The 18,580-nt window shown below is 30.2% G+C and overlaps 1 protein-coding gene across 1 annotated transcript in view; it reads left to right on the plus strand.

The window, feature by feature from the left end:
• Positions 1–4,455: 4,455 nt before the first annotated feature.
• The window catches only part of jdp (DnaJ domain-containing protein), a 32,757-nt gene continuing 18,632 nt past the window's right edge, over positions 4,456–18,580 (plus strand). Inside the window, exon 1 of the mRNA XM_075292735.1 lies at positions 4,456–4,555. The gene's annotated coding sequence lies outside the window, so the exon portion shown is untranslated. The remainder of the gene's footprint in view (positions 4,556–18,580) is intronic.

Here is an 18,580-nt window from a genome sequence, read left to right on the forward strand (position 1 = left end):
AAACTACAAGTGTAATAAATTTGACAAACATTCTTTTCCTCTGTTGGTTAAGCTACACTTGCATGGTTTTAAGCTGAAATCAAAAACAACAACATTGATTGAAGAGAAACCAACAATAACAAACAAAACGAAAATTTTATTTTTTAGAATTTTTTTGTTAACATTTTATTTTTATCGAAAATTTAGTAAACATTTTATTTCTATAGAAAATTTAGTCAAAATTTTATTTCTATAGAAAATTTTGTCATAATTTTATTTCTATAGAAAATTTTGTCAAAATTTTATTTCTATAGAAAATTTTGTCAAAATTTTATTTCTATAGAAATTATTGTAAAAATTTTGTTTCTATAGAAAATTTTGTCAAAATTTTATTTCTATAGAAAATTTTATCAAAATTTTATTTCTATAGAAAATTTCGTCAAAATTTTATTTCCATAGAAAATTTTGTCCAAATTTTATTTCAATAGAAAATTTCGTCAAAATTTTATTTCCATAGAAAATTTTATTTCTATAGAGAATTTTGTCAAAATTTTATTTCTGTAGAAAATTTTATCAATATTTTAGCTCTATAGAAAATTTTGTCAATATTTTAGTTCTATAGAACATTTTGTCAGGATACTATTTCTATTTTGGCGAAAATTTTATTTCTATAGAAAATTTTGTCAAAGTTTTAGTTCTTTAGACAATTTTGTCAAAATTTTATTTGTATAGATAATTTTGTCAAAAGTTTATTTCTATAGAAACTTTTATCAAAATTTTATTTCTGTAGAATTTTGTCAAAGTTTTATTTCTTTAGACAATTTTGCAAAAGTTTATTTCTATAGAAAATTTTATCAAAATTTTACTTCTTTAGACAATTTTGTCAAAATTTTATTTCTATAGAAAATTTTATCAATATTTTAGCTCTATAGAAAATTTTGTCAATATTTTAGTTCTATAGAACATTTTGTCAGGATACTATTTCTATTTTGGCGAAAATTTTATTTCTATAGAAAATTTTGTCAAAGTTTTAGTTCTTTAGACAATTTGGTCAAAAATTTATTTGTCATTTCATTTCATTTATTTATTTATAATCCAGAAGCCCCACCGGGCCTAAATGATTACAAGTACTACAAATGACACTAAACTAACTTAACTAAAGAAAAATCTTAAAAAAAATAATGTGAATATTATAACAACTTTTAACACGAATAAAGACAAAATGTTTTAATTGGTAAAATATTGCTTATTTCCAAAGACAAGGATGACCAAATGTGAGCCAAAAGAGTTCAATTATATCAAAGCTTAGATAGAATTGTTTCTTTGAATCCGCCACATGACAAAGAGAAATTTCGAAGCTCATATGGAACAAGCGAATTCCAAAGCTTTACAGCCCTTACCTGAAAAGATCGCTGCATGACCAGTGATCGGAACAGAGGCATAACAAGGGCAGAAGTTCTAACCGAATTGCAAAAAGCAAATTTAGAGCTCAAATACTGAGGACTATCGAACTTTATGTTTCTGTACAACAATTGGATAACTCTAAGATCGATACATTTCTGGAAAGAGCAGCCAAGAAATTGTATCGTGTAAGGCGTAGCGTATTGACGGTAATCCAAATTGAATACGAAACGAACAATTCGATTAAAACAAACCTTTAATCTGTCCAAACTCCCTTGGGATGCACCGGACAATATTTCAAGCCCATACAAGATATGTGGTAATAATATCGTCATCCCTAATTTCCATCGGACATTGAAGGGTAACACAGAAGCAGTCGTATATATTCTCCGTAACAAAAAGGATATTCTAGCCATTAGCCTGTTAACATGACAATCAAACTTCAAATCAGCATCGATATAGAATCCCAAAATTTTCATTGAATGAACATTTACAATATCTAAATCACCTAGTGAAAAATACAAATTTTCGTGCCCGGAATAGTTAAAAGTTATTGATTTAGATTTTGTGGCATTTATCTGTATAAAATTAGAAGAACACCAGTTGTCTAGTCTAGAAAGCTCCTCATTCACCCTCCTTATAAAGTTTTCTACCCTATCCGGAGAGAAAGCCGCAAAAACCATCAAATCATCTGCATATAAATGTGCTCCCATAAATGTTAATGAAGTAAATATGTCATTTATATATAATGAAAAAAACATTGGTCCTAAAATTGAGCCTTGGGGAACCCAAGTTTATTTCTATAGAAAATTTTATCAAAATTTTACTTCTTTAGACAATTTTGTCAAAATTTTATTTCTATAGAAAATGTTGTTCAAATTTTATTTCAATGGAAAATTTTGTAAACATTTTATTTCTATACAAAATTTTGTAAAAATTTATATCTATAGAAAATGTTATCAAAATTTTATTTCTAAAGACAATTTCGTCAAAATTGTATTTCTATAGAATTTTTTTTCTTTTATATTTTTATAGAACATTTTGTCAAAATTTTATTTCTATACAAAATCTTGTTAAAATTTTATTTCTATAGAAAATTTTGTCAAAATTTTATTTCTATCGAAAATTTTGTCAACATTTTATTTCTATAGAAAATTGTATCAAAATTTTATTTCTATAGACAATTTTGTAAAAATTTTGTTACTATAAAAAATTTTATCAACATTTTATTCCTTTAGCCAATTTTGTCACAGTTTCATTTCTTTAGAAAATTTCGTCAAAATCTTATTTCTATAGAAAATTTTGTTAAAATTTTATTTCTATAGAAAATTTTGTTAAAATTTTATTTCTATAAAAAATTTTGTTAAAATGTTATTTCTATAAAATTTTTTTTTCAGAATTTTATTTCTACAGAAAATTTTGTTAAAATTTTATTTCTATAGAAAATTTTGTCAAAATTTTATTTCTATAAAAATTTGTATCAAAATTTTATTTCTATTGAAAATTTTGTAAAAATTTTATTTCTATAGAAAATTTTATCAAAATTTTTTTTTCTATAGAAAATTTTATCAAAAATTTTTTTCTATAGACAATTTTGTCAAAAGTTTAGTTCTATCGAAAATTTTTTCAAAATATAATTTTTATAGAAAATTTTGTCAAAATTTTATTTTTATAGAAAATTTTGTCAAAATTTAAATTCTATAGAAAATTTTGTCAAAATTTTATTTTTATAGAAAATTTTGTCAAAATTTTATTTCTATAGAAAATTTTGTCAAAATTTTATTTTTATAGAAAATTTTGTCAAAATTTTATTTTTATAGAAAAATTTGTCACCGTTTTATTTCTATTGACAATTTTGACTGATATCTGCTATAGCGGGTCGCTGCTTGATAGGCGATTATGTAAAAACTATTTGCGTGAAATATAATGACTATTGTATGTGCTGTCATGATGCGTAGGAAAAGAAATCAATTAAACACCTCTTGTGTGAGTGTCCTGCATTTTGTGTAAGGCTGAAGGAAATAATCGAGAAGGTTCAGCGGTTAAAACTAGAAGTGTCCATATGAAATAGGTACTTTTAGTTAATGTGGTATCACAATGGACTGAATAGTCTAAGTGAGCCTGAGATTTAATCGGCCTGCCACTTTAACTTAACCTATAGACAATTTTGGCGAAAATCTCTTCTCTATATAAAATTGAAGTAACTCTTAGGTGGAGGGGAATATTTTGCAAAACCTTGACCTTTTCAATTATTCCAAGAGAACCAATATCAAGAAAAGTACAAAATCAACAACAGCTGAAAATGGGTATTTCATTTTTAAATTCACTGGGTGGTCCTTTTAGGATGATTAATTCAACATTTCGAAGTGAAAGCCAGACGGACAAAGCCAAGTCAATTGAAATTTCAATACTCAAAATTTTTTTGTTTTCCTATAAAAAAATATGTAAAATTTCTTTATTGTCCTCGTCGGTGGTTTTTCAATTTAATGAAATAACAGTGTAAATATTTTGCTCATTTCGAGTAACTTAATATTGTATATCGTCCAAGGCTAGAAACAATTTATAAGAGCTTGTCAAAAGCATTCACAAACATAAACTTAAAGTGGAATATCAGCGACATATGAAGTCCTTGATATCCTTCTTCTCACTTCTATGCTTCACAATAGAGCTCCACTTCAACATAGTTGACAATGTTCATGAATTCCATACATACATAATTTATTATAATAACATTTGATGTTGGTGCTTGCTCTCGTTTGGTCCTTTGCCGTAGAAAATTTTGAAGCCAATGCTAGGGGATGCGTATCTCACGTGTACTTTGGATCTGCCTTCCATCATCCCCGAAGTCTAGGGACATAATGTATGGAGTTTTATGTAACTGACAAGACAAGGCGGTGGAAGTGCCATCCATAGTGCTGTCATTCAAAAGGGACACCTTTTTTACATACTTAGTACATTCTAGGATTTTATTGTAGTTGTAAGTGTGCTCCTTGTCGTGAATATAAAGTTAATATCAAATTATTTTTCCTTTTTGTTTCTTCTTATACCCTTTTACCCTACTTTTGGGCTACAGGTGGAACAAATACAAGCGGAATATAAAGTTTTGGCCCTACAATACCATCCTGACAAGAATAGTGGTGACAAAGAAGCTGAGGCGAAATTTCAACAATTGAAGGTAAGATGACAAAAGTTTACTAAGAAAAATCCTTCTTACTTTAATGTACCTTTAGGTAGATATTTTCGTTTTTTTTTTTCTTACTTGAATTAAAAAAGAAACTTATAACTGTGTAAGTGTAAGTGCGTGTATGCAAGTTGATAATCGAATTATATAGAAGTGTATGTGTATTAACTTTTTCAATTTGACATATATTAAAGTTTTGCCCAAAGCAGGCCTTTGATAAAATGTTTCCCATAACTTTTGTAAGTTACAAATTCCCAGAATTTCACCCTCACCCTAAGTAAAGTAACTTTAGGTTCACCTATAGCACATGTTTTAAGCACAAAATAAAGAGCTCTTCACTTCGAAATTGTAGTCATTCGGTTGAAAGAGGTGATATCAAAAAAGTTTGATGTTTTATTTTTAATATCCTGCCATTGGCAGTAAATTTAAGTGCTATAGACAGTGGAATGTTTATGTTTTTAGTTTATTGTCAATATAAAATTAACGAAATTAAACTTCGTAATTGTGTGTCGCTAACTTGGATACGTAAATTTCGCGTACCAGAAAAGAGGATTATAAGAAAAGTGACAGATTGGGGCGAATGCAAAGGTTGCATGCACAAAAAATATTTCTTTGAGCTTCAATCACGACAACAATTGATCCAATTAAATGTTAACTGAAATTTATTCACTTGCGGAATTTATAATATAAACAAAATTGATTGCTTATGTTAATGTTTCATTAACATAATCAATCATTTACTTTCATTTAGAATATTAAAATTGACAAAATGGAATTTTTTTCCAAATTTTATTAGTAAGTTTAATTGAAAGAATATTACCAATATTTTTTGTTTGATATGTTTAGTATGTCTGAAAATTTGTTAAAAATACAAATTACTATTTTTGTTAAATAAATCAGATTAAAAACAAGTATATACGGCCGTAACTTCGGCCAGGCCGAAGCTTATGTTCTCTCCACCATGGATTGCGTAGAAACTTCTACTGAAGACTGTCATCCACAATCGAATTACTTGGGTTGCGATAACACTTGCCGATGGCACGGTATCTTACAATTTCCTAACACCGTCTTCTAAATTGCAATGTAGTCACTACGTGGTATATATTAAAATAAAAAAGGACGATTAAATACGTATATAAATAAGTTTGACAAAATTTTCTGTAGAATTAAAATTTTCACAAAAGTTTCTATAGAAATAAAATTTTGACAACATTTTCTATAGAAATAAAATTTTGACAATATTTTCTATAGAAGTAAAATTTGGACAAAATTTTCTATAGAAATAAAATTTTGACAAAAATTTCTTTAGCAATAAAATTTTGACAAAAATTTCTATAGTAATACAATTTTAAAAAAAATTCTATAGAAATAAAATCTTGACAAAATTTTGTATATTAATGAAATTTTGACAAAATTTTCTGTAGTAATAAAATTTTGACAAAAATTTCTATAGTAATAAAATTTTGACAAACATTTCTATAGTAATAAAATTTTCACAAAAGTTTCTATAGAAATAAAATTTTGACAACGTTTTCTATAGAAATAAAATTTTGACAACATTTTCTATAGAAGTAAAATTTGGACAAAATTTTCTATAGAAATAAAATCTTGTGTAAATCAGTAACTAATCAAGCTCGAGGTCATTTCTTTGTTGTTTTTATAGTAATAATTTACTTTATTTTTTCTTTCCGATATTTCGCAATTACTTGAATTGTATCTTCATTGGGATGTACACTACAAAAATAGATAAATATTTAACCATGTAAATATCATAGAACAGATTAATGTAAAAGAAAATAATTTTAGTTTATAAGTACATGTAAACGATCACTCACATAAAAAGATGTTTACAACACAATTAACTTATTCTACAGTAGTTGCACTACTCTTGTCAAAAGTCTATATTGCACTGCTTTCTTCTATGTGTTTTTTGTGTTCGTTTCATGTTCTTTCTCTTCTCTATGAGTTGTCTATAGCTTTTAGCATTTCCTTCGATGTCGGCTTTGTAGTTGATTCTCTTTTCAGAAGGTGTATTTATGATATGTAGCATCTCTTGTGTGAATCTCTTGTTGTAGTTTGACTCTCTGGCTAAGATGCGTACATTATCAAAGTTGGGGATGTGTTTTTGTGTTGCACAGTGGTTTGCTAGTTCAGTTTTTTGTATTATGTTATTTCCTCTTAATTTGTAGTCCGATTTATGTCCAGCGATCCTCGTTTTTAGTTTGTTGCCAGTTGTTCCCACGTAGACTTTTTCACATGATTGTTGATCATTGCCATCGCATTTAATTTCGTATACCAGGTTGTGCTTTTCCATGTTTGGCAATTTGGTTTTTGGATTTGTAAATAATTCTTTTAACGTGTTGTTTGTTTTGTGTGCAATAGTGAACTTCTCTTTGTCAAATATGTTTGAATTTTCTATTCTCTCTGAAACATTAGGAATGTACACACAAAAAAAAATTTTCTGGTTCAATCACGAAATTAATTGATTCAATTAATTTTTTAATTGAAATGTCTTCAATCACAGAAATGATACTATCAATTAAAAAATTAATTGAAGGCCAATTAAAAATTAATTGATCCAATTAAAAAATTAATTGATACTATTAATTTTTGTGATTGATTTTTGTTTCAATTAAAAAATTTGTTGAATCAATTAAATTTTTAATTGAATATTTTTTAAAACTCAATTAAAATTTTAATTGGAAAAATTTTCGTGAAATTTTTTTCTGTGTATGTCAATGATTTGTATGATTTTGTTTTCGTCTGGTGTTCGTCAAATTCTTTATTATTCTTTTTTGAATTTATTAAATTATTCGCTAAATACTTGGGAAAGTTATTTTTGGCTTGTATCTGTTTTATCCTCTCTTTATTTTTTGCGTGGAACAAAATCATACAAACCATTGACATACATTCCTAATGTTTCAGAGAGAATAGAAAATTCAAACATATTTGACAAAGAGAAGTTCACTATTGCACACAAAACAAACAACACGTTAAAAGAATTATTTACAAATCCAAAAACCAAATTGCCAAACATGGAAAAGCACAACCTGGTATACGAAATTAAATGCGATGGCAATGATCAACAATCATGTGAAAAAGTCTACGTGGGAACAACTGGCAACAAACTAAAAACGAGGATCGCTGGACATAAATCGGACTACAAATTAAGAGGAAATAACATAATACAAAAAACTGCACTAGCAAACCACTGTGCAACACAAAAACACATCCCCAACTTTGATAATGTACGCATCTTAGCCAGAGAGTCAAACTACAACAAGAGATTCACACAAGAGATGCTACATATCATAAATACACCTTCTGAAAAGAGAATCAACTACAAAGCCGACATCGAAGGAAATGCTAAAAGCTATAGACAACTCATAGAGAAGAGAAAGAACATGAAACGAACACAAAACACACATAGAAGAAAGCAGTGCAATATAGACTTTTGACAAGAGTAGTGCAACTACTGTAGAATAAGTTAATTGTGTTGTAAACATCTTTTTATGTGAGTGATCGTTTACATGTACTTATAAACTAAAATTATTTTCTTTTACATTAATCTGTTCTATGATATTTACATGGTTAAATATTTATCTATTTTTGTAGTGTACATCCCAATGAAGATGCAAATCAAGTAATTGCGAAATATCGGAAAGAAAAAATAAAGTAAATTATTACTATAAAAACAACAAAGAAATGACCTCGAGCTTGATTAGTTACTGATTTACACAAGACAATTAAAAAGGTCGAATAAAATAAAGAAAACAAATTAGAAATAAAATCTTGACAAAATTTTCTATAGATATAAAAATTTTACAAAATTTTCTATAGTAATAAAATTTTGACAAAAATTTCTATAGTAATAAAATTTTGACAACATTTTCTAAACAAATAAAATCTTGACAAAATTTTGTATAGTCATAAAATTTTGACAAAATTTTCTATAGAAATAAAATCCTAGCAAAATTTTGTATAGTAATAAAATTTTGACAAAATTTTCTATAGTAATAAAATTTTTACAAAATTTTCTATAGTAATAAAATTTTGACAAAAATTTCTATAGTAATAAAATGTTGACAAAATTTTCTATAGATATAAGAATTTCACAATATTTTCTATAGTAATAAAATTTTGACAAAAAATTTCTATAGAAATAAAATCTGGACAAAATTTTCTATAGTAATAAAATTTTGACAAAAATTTTTATAGTAATAAAATTTTGACAAAATTTTACATAGAAATAAAATCTTGACAAAAATTTCTATACTAATAAAATGTTGACACAAATTTCTATAGTAATAAAATGTTGACAAAATTTTGTACAGTAATAAATTTTTGACAAAATTTTCTATAGAAATAAAAATTTGACAAAATTTTCTATAGTAATAAAATTTTAACAAAAATTTCTATAGTAACTTTTCTATAGAAATAAAATCTTAACAAAATTTTGTATAGTAATGAAATTTTGACAAAATTTTCTACTGTAATAAAATTTTGACAAAAATTTCTATAGTAATAAAATTTTGACACAAATTTCTATAGTAATACAATTTTGACAAAATTTTCTATAGTAATAAAATTTTGACAAAAATTTCTATAGTAATCAAATTTTGACAAAATTTTCTATAGAAATAAAATCTTGACAAAATTTTCTATAGTAATAAAATTTTGACAAAATTTTCTATAGAAATAAAAATTTGGTTGATTAATTTGAGGATCGGCTATATATAACTAAAGACCGATATGGACCAATTTTGGTTGTTATAGGCCATATATTAGCGCAATGTACCAAATTTCACCACGTACAAATTTCAACCGGATCGGATGAATTTTGCTCCTCCAAGAGCTCCGGAGGTCAAATCTATAGTTATATAGCCGATTCCCAAAAATAATCTACCAAAATTTTATTTCTATAGAAAATTTTGTCAAATTTTTTTTACTATTGAAAATGTTGTCAAATTTTTTTACTATTGAAAATGTTGTCAAAATTTTATTTCTATAGAAAATTTTGTCAAATTTTTTTTACTATTGAAAATGTTGTCAAAATTTTATTTCTCTACAAAATTTTGTCAAACTGAATTATTTACGCATTAAATCGTCCTTTTTGTCAATTTTTTTTTCTATAAAAAATCTTGTCAAATTTTATTTCTATAGAAAAATTTGTCAAACTTTTTATACCCTCCACCATAGGATGTGGGTATATTAACTCTAAGACCGCATAAAGTATATATATTCTGGGTCGTAGTGAAATTCTGAGTCAATCTGAGCATGTCCGTCCGTCCGTCCGTCCGTCTGTTGAAATCACTCTAACTTCCGAACGAAACAAGCTATCGACTTGAAACTTGGCACACGTAGTTGTTATTGATGTAGGTCAGATGGTATTGCAAATGGGCCATATCGGTCCACTTTTACGTATAGTCCCCATATAAACCGATCTCCCGATTTGGCTTGCGGAACCTCTAAGAGAAGCAAATTTCTTCCGATCCGGCTGAAATTTGATACATGGTGTAAGTATATTGTCTCTAACAACTATGCAAAAATTGGTCCACATCGGACTATAATTATATATAGCCCCCATATAAACCGATCCCCCGATTTGGCTTGCGGAACCTCTAAGAGAAGCAAATTTCATCCGATCCGGCTGAAATTTGGTACATGGTGTTAGTATATGGTCTCTAATGACCATGCAAAAAATGGTCCATAATAATATATAGCCCCCATATAAACCTATCCCCAGATTTGACCTCCGGAGCCCCTTGGAGGAGCAAAATTCATCCGATTTGGTTGAAATTTGGTACGCGATGTTAGTATATGTTATCCAACAAACATGCAGGAATTGGTTCATATCAGTCCATAATTAATATAGCCCCCATATAAACCGATCCCCAGATTTGACCTCCGGTGCCTTTTGGAGAAGAAAAATTGATCCGATCTGGTTGAAATTTGGTACGTGGTGGTAGTATATGATATTTAGCAGCCATGCTAAAAGTGGCCCATATCAGTCCAGCCTCTTGGAGGAGCAAATTTCATCCGAGTCAGTTGAAATTTGGTACATTATGCTAGTATATGGCCGTTAACAACCATGCCTAACTAGGTCCATATCGGTCTATAGTTATATATAGCCCTCAGATAAATCGATCCCCAATCACAAAAAATTGATCCATATCAAGTTCATAATTGTATATAGCCCCCATATAAGCGAACCCCATATTTCAATTCTGGCTCTCTACCACCCAGCAAAAAAATTTGGAAGTTCTTCTAAAGGCAAAACTTTAAAAGCACTTCCAAAAATATCCTCCCAAAGGAGTTCTTTAATTTAGCTGCACAGGAAGTTCTTTTAATTAAACTTTTTTCATATTTTTTCATATTTTTAATTGATTGTGAATTTTTTTTTAAACATTTTATGCCAAACGTTCCACACAAGCGTAAAAATGCATTAAAACTCATAAAAAAAAATTTTTTTAAATTTTAAAAATTATTTATTTGTCAAAATATCACAAATTTTCTTAATTCACATCCAAAACACTGAAGTCGCATCACACCTTAAGAAGTGATGCAAATCCAGTGCAACAGCTGTTAAAATTGTGGACATCCGTCCTATGACAAGGCCATGTTAAATTCATTGCTTCTGCACCAATTTTGAACCACTTCCGGATCCAATAAGAACATTTTCACTACTTTTTTGGCGACGCTTTTTTTCTGGGCACGTATGGACTAACTCACAATTTAGAAAACGATGTTAAGAAGTTTTAAGATACCACAACCCAAGTAATTCGATTGTGGATGACAGTCTTTCGTAGAAAGGGTACATGAGATTCGGCCTGGCCGAACTTACGGCCGTATATACTTGTTTTGTTTAATATATACCCCGTATGGACTAACTTACAATTGAGAAGACGGTGTTAAGAAGTTTTAAGATACCTTGCCATCGGCAAGTGTTACCGCAACCCAAGTAGTTCGATTGTGGATGACAGTCTTTACTACAAGTTTCTATGCAATCCAAGGTGGAGGTTACATAAGATTCGGCCTGGCCGAACTTACTGCCGTATATACTTGTTTCTATACTCGTATATTTATGTTTTTGCTGTACTACTGTTGCCAATCGATAAAATTTTGTTGACTTTGCATTATCGATATTTGACTCAACGTTTAATACAACAAAAAAAACCCAAACGATTATGAACATTTGGGGTTTGCTGTGAAAAATGTATCATAATCACGTTTACAATATGTCACATTGATTTATGGTTGGCAACCATGCACTTACTGGCAATGACTGCTCTAAAGGTTATTACAAAATAGCGTACAATCAACCTCCCTCCCCCCGCATAACACTATATACCGTCGATAGAAATGAATAAAAACCATTCTTTAAAATCATTCACACATATACCAAGTTTGTTCACACATACACACCCATTAGAAGTGAAATGTACGTTGTTCGAAACAGTTTAAAAGTCCTTGGACATGATGCACTTTATTTCTATTCATGTATTTGTGAGTGTGTCTGTTCGACTGGTGAATAAAAACTGCAAACAGTTATAAAAGATAAATGAGCGGAAGAGAGGGAGAGAGAGAGTGCGGGTGTATATATCTCTGTATTTACTTAACACTGCGCCAATGTTAAATCCCTCAGGGTAACAAATACAATATGAAAATGGACAAAGTAAACACAGCTTGGCTGGCTTAGAGCGTTGTTTAATTTCTTGAATTATTTCCACAAGTTGTTTTAAGCCAACGTCAACTAAGTTAGCAACAAAAACAATGTTTAAATCTGTACAGCTGTGATGTTCATCCTTTGTTTTCAATTAATTGGACTGGGTAAGAGTGTGTCTGTGTGTGTGCGTTGACTGGTGAACGAGAGAATAATGTTTCTTTGAAATTGTTGCAAATGGGATTTCTCTTTCATTTAGTTGTACACAATGATTCTATTTTCAGATGACATCTTGTGAAATGAAATTAATGCTATAGCAATTGTGGTTATATCTCTTGTCCAAGGCTACCAATTTTAATTGGAATAGCTATAATTAATATAATATATAATTCTGTGAAGGCTTTGGAAAAATAATATACAGGGATTAATCACCTAGCAAAGTTTCGCGATAGAAAACAAAACACAAATTCAATGGTGTTTTTGGATTTATGGTCCAAAGTCGTTACAGAAGTAATGAATTTTAAATGGCTTATATCTAATCTCCATGAAGCGTCAACCCAAAAGCGAACACCTATAAAAATCGAGAGTCTTGAAAGTGAAGAAAATAACTATGAAGAAAAAAAACAAGCGATTTTAATGTACGGAAGATATGAAAGATGATCGGCTGTCTAACTAATATTTTTGAATATGCACACGTTTGATCCTTTGTGAAAATAGTTGTTTGATACTCCACTCTATTCTTTTCTTGGTTAGACAATGTGTTATGATTTTGTTTTAAATTTTTGTTCAAATTTTGATAGTTTAATTTAAAAATTCGCAGCAAAAAAAAACAAGTACATACGGCCGTAAGTTCGGCCAGGCCGAATCTTATGTACCCTCCACCATGGATTGCGTAGAAACTTCTACGAAAGACTGTCATCCACAATTGAAATACTTTGCTTGTGGTATCTTAAAACTTCTTAACATCGTTTTCTAAATTGTGAGTTATTTAGTCCATACGTGGTATATATTAGACAAAAAAGTTATGTATAGTTATGTCTACAAATAATTACGAATCGATATGGACTTTTTGTACGGTACGTAGAGAGCCAGAATTGAAATATGGGGGTCGCTTATATGGGGGCTATATACAATTATGAACTTGATATGGACCAATTTTTGTGTGATTGGAAATCGATTTATCTGAGGGATATATATAACTATAGACCGATATGGACCTAGTTAGGCATAGTTGTTAACGACCATATACTAGCACAATGTACCAAATTTCAACTCATTCGGACGAAATTTGCTCTTCCAAGAGGCTCCAAAACCAAATCTCGGGATCGGTTTACATGGGGCTATATATGATTATGGACTGATATGGACCACTTTTGGCATGGTTTTTAAATATCGTATACTATCACCACGTACCAAATTTCAAGCAGATCGGATGAATTTTGTTTCTCCAAAAGGCACCGGAGGTCAAATCTGGGGATCGGTTTATATGGGAGCTATATATAATTATGGGCTGATAGGAACCAATTCCTGCATGGTTGTTGGATACCATATACTAACATCACGTACCAAATTTCAACCGAATGGGAAGAATTTTGCTCTTCCAAGGGGCTCTGGAGGTCAAATCTGGTGATCGGTTTATATGGGGGCTATATATAATTATGGACCGATTTCGACCAATACTTGCATGGGAGTTTAAGGCCATATATTAACACCACGTACCAAATTTCAACTGAATCAGATGAATTTTGGTCTTCCAAGAGGCTCTGGAGGTCACATCTGGTGATCGGTTTATATGGGGGCTATATATAATTATGGACCGATGTGGAATTTTTGCATGGTTGTTAGAAACCATATACTAACACCATGTACCAAATTTCAGCCGGATCGGATGAAATTTGCTTCTATTAGAAGCCTCGCAAGCCAAATCGGAGGATCGGTTTATATGGGTGCTATATATAATTATGGACCTATGTGGACTAATTTTTGCATAGTTATTAGAGACCATATACTAACACCATGTACCAAATTTCAACCGGATCGGATGAAATTTGCTTCTCTTAGAGGCCATGTACCAAATTTCAGCCGGATCGGATGAAATTTGCTTCTCTTGGAGGCCTCGCAAGCCAAATCGGGGGATCGGTTTATATGGGGGCTATATATAATTATGCACCGATGTGGACCAATTTTTGCATGGTTGTTAGAGACCATATACTAACACCATGTACCAAATTTCAGCCGGATCGGATGAAATTTGCTTCTCTTAGAGGCCTTGCAAGTCAAATTTGGGGGTCGGTTTATATGGGGGCTATACGTAAAAGTGGACCGATATGGCCCATTTGCAATACCATCCGACCTACATCAATAGCAACTACTTGTGCCAAGTTTCAAGTCGATAGCTTGTTTCGTTCGGAAGTTAGCGTGATTTCAACAGACGGACGGACGGACGGACACGCTCAGATCGACTCAGAATTTCACCACGACCCAGAATATATATACTTTATGGGGTCTTAGAGCAATATTTCGATGTGTTACAAACGGAATGACAAAGTATATATAATATATATAAAAATAGAAATTTTTCCTAAGTTCGTACTTTAAATTAGAGGTGAGATATATTTAACCAGGGATCCGGACAGGACAATTTTTTCGCCCCGCTCCAAATTTGGTATACATAGTAACATAAGAATGATCATATGGGTGCTATATCTAAATCGATTTAAACAAAATAATCACACTATTAATTGTACTCTTTGTGCAAAATGTATAGCAGAGCATACACCCAGAAAAAAGTGACCCCTTCTTTAAGTTAAAATGAACTCATTGTGAAGAAAGTTGAACTTCGTATAGCGCCAAAGACATTTTTATTTGTTTGAACGATGTGATTTTCGTTGAAATTAGGTAGAATGCATTCCATATATTAGTTAACATTTTCCTATATTTATGTACCACTATACTACAGAATGAAAAAATTTAACTGAATTGAATTCATATATGGAATGATTTTATTGAACTTTTTTCATTCATTGGGACAAATCTTACATATTTGTGGTAAACTTTTTACTTCAAATTTAGAACTGGTTGCCTTCGTTTTTAAATACAATTTTATGTATTTATATAAGCAATTTTTTCTTCAATAAAAGACATGTTTTATTAATATATTAAATATATTTATTTAGAATCAACAGCATCGACTGGCCTTGAAATATTAAAACACATTTTTTTTCTTTTTCTAGTACCTTTCAATTTGAATAAGTTGCTGCCTAGCAATTTTGTCCACCTTTTACAATTTCAATACCTACAAATATAAACAAAAAAATCCTAAACCAATTTTTTCACAAAAGGTTAGCGTCACTGAATATTACCTCATAATTGATGATTACAAAATGAAGTCGAATGAAGGGGTTGTTGTTCTGTTGGTGTTTTCTTTTTTTTATAAACCAATTTCAGAAAACGAACATTTTTCTCACTAATTTAAAATAACAAATATTTTATATATTTTATTTGTTTTTTATTATAAAGGGTGATTTGTTAAGAGCTTGATAACTTTTTTTTTAAAAAAAACGCATAAAATTTGCAAAATCTCATCGGTTCTTTATTTGAAACGTTAGATTGGTCCATGACATTTACTTTTTAAAGATAATTTCATTTAAATGTTGACCGCGGCTGCGTCTTAGGTGGTCCATTCGGAAAGTCCAATTTTGGGCAACTTTTTCGAGCATTTCGGCCGGAATAGCCCGAATTTCTTCGGAAATGTTGTCTTCCAAAGCTGGAATAGTTGCTGGCTTATTTCTGTAGACTTTAGACTTGACGTAGCCCCACAAAAAATAGTCTAAAGGCGTCAAATCGCATGATCTTGGTGGCCAACTTACCGGTCCATTTCTTGAGATGAATTGTTCTCCGAAGTTTTCCCTCAAAATGGCCATAGAATCGCGAGCTGTGTGGCATGTAGCGCCATCTTGTTGAAACCACATGTCAACCAAGTTCAGTTCTTCCATTTTTGGCAACAAAAAGTTTGTTAGCATCGAACGATAGCGATCGCCATTCACCGTAACGTTGCGTCCAACAGCATCTTTGAAAAAATACGGTCCAATGATTCCACCAGCGTACAAACCACACCAAACAGTGCATTTTTCGGGATGCATGGGCAGTTCTTGAACGGCTTCTGGTTGCTCTTCACTCCAAATGCGGCAATTTTGCTTATTTACGTAGCCATTCAACCAGAAATGAGCCTCATCGCTGAACAAAATTTGTCGATAAAAAAGCGGATTTTCTGCCACTGATTTTGGTAATAAAATTCAATGATTTGCAAGCGTTGCTCGTTAGTAAGTCTATTCATGATGAAATGTCAAAGCATACTGAGCATCTTTCTCTTTGACACCATGTCTGAAATCCCACGTGATCTGTCAAATACTAATGCATGAAAATCCTAACCTCAAAAGAATCACCCTTTATTATTTTACAATATTATTTTTTAATAATCTCACCGTATACCATAATAACGCGATTCCAACTAAAAAAACAACCCACGCGCAAACACATCGATTACACCGATGACAGGTATCGATTACAGGTAGATAAAAGAAATGTAGGAAATTTTCCTATATTCTAACAAGTGTGTTTCCTTAAGTTTTGATAGGATTGAATACTTCTTAGTACGAATGAACTAAAATATTTTTCTATGTCAAGTTTTATTCGTATGTATGATAAGCTTTCTATAATAAAGGAAGTCAGAATTATCATTTTATAAGAAATCTTACTAAATTTGAAGAAACTTGGTTTTAGTTCGGTTTTTGTTTATTTTTACGAATGCTTTATTATCAGTGAAAAAAAATTATTTTTCAGTAGTAAATTCTTATACCCAGCGAAGAAAACAGTATTAGTATTTAGGATTTTTTTACTGAAACAAGTAAATTTTATTATTTCACACAAAAATTTAACGGAATGGAAATAAAATAGCTAAACTAACTTGATGAACATTTTTCCTTTAGTTTCGAAGACACTTTTTTCTGGGTGTACGATATGAAAAGAAATATCATCGCATTTGATTAAAACTAATATTTGTTCTTCGGAGCGGAGCGGTTTTTCTTTGGGAAAACGCGCTCCGAAAAAAGCGTTCTCTCCGAATCCCTGTATTTAACAATCCTTTCTATTTTACAGTTTTGGCAATAAATTCAAATTTGCCAAATTTTTCCGTCTATAAAATTATAGTAAGAATCAATGAAATAATGAAAATGTCTAAAGGAGAAAATATTTGAAAAATAAACCGATCCATGCGAAACCAATGTACCTAACGTCTAAAATGATTAATTCTGCCGGATCATTGATTTTGATCCGATTTTGGATAACTTCCGGATCTAAAACGAACAGTTTGAATGCTTTTTGGCTACTCTACCTCATGATCCTTGATATAACGCACTAATGAAATAAAGAACCAATGATAAAATGGAATAAAGTCCCAAATATTAAAATTGGGAGTGGTGGTATAAAAATGTGTCCCAGGAAAATCAGCCTCAAAACCCCAATGGAACAGCCCAGCAAAAAAATTTGGAAGTTCTTCCAAAGACACAACTTTAAAAGCACTTCAAGAAGATGCACTCCCAATGATGTTCTTTTTTTAACTACCCGCGAAGTTCTTTTAATTCAATTTTTATAACTGGGTTTTTCATACTTTTAATACACGCAAAGAAGAAACATGATTGTCACAATCATATTCGAAGAGCAAAATAATATGATAGGACCTATTTTTGCGACGACCATGTAACATTTTCACCAGCAACCATGTTGGTTCTGTGAACAGGGTTCTAAGAAAAATAAAATTGTCCTCATCTAAAATGTTATTATATTGATAAAAAGAAATTTGTTTCCATTAAAAGGCAATGGTCATGATCTAACATGTTATGGTATTCGTCAAAAATGTTTTTCTTCCTGTTAAAAGAACATGGTCACAACCTAAAATGTTTTGATCTTTATGAAAAAACTTTTTTCGTCTTCGAAAAAAGGACGCCACTTGAGAAAAGAAAACCCAAAATTAACTTTCTTTATTTGTTTTTATTATTTATTTATAAACTAATTCACTGTTTATGCAAGCAAACGTCACATATTTACACACTCTATTTTGGTTCAATTTCAACAATAAGTAATCATTCCATATTTACTTCGTGCCCATCAAATATACAAACGCAGACATCATGTAACTGCAAATAAAAATAAATTATACCATATATCAAAATGCAGAACAAAAAACAGGTAATTTTTTTCAATTATACTTTCCTTTTTATACCCTCTACCATAGGATGGGGGTATATATACTTTGTCATTCCGTTTGTAACACATCGAAATATTGCTCTAAGACCCCA

Source organism: Haematobia irritans, chromosome 1 (assembly GCF_050003625.1).
Source record: "Haematobia irritans isolate KBUSLIRL chromosome 1, ASM5000362v1, whole genome shotgun sequence".
Classification (NCBI taxonomy): domain Eukaryota; kingdom Metazoa; phylum Arthropoda; class Insecta; order Diptera; family Muscidae; genus Haematobia; species Haematobia irritans.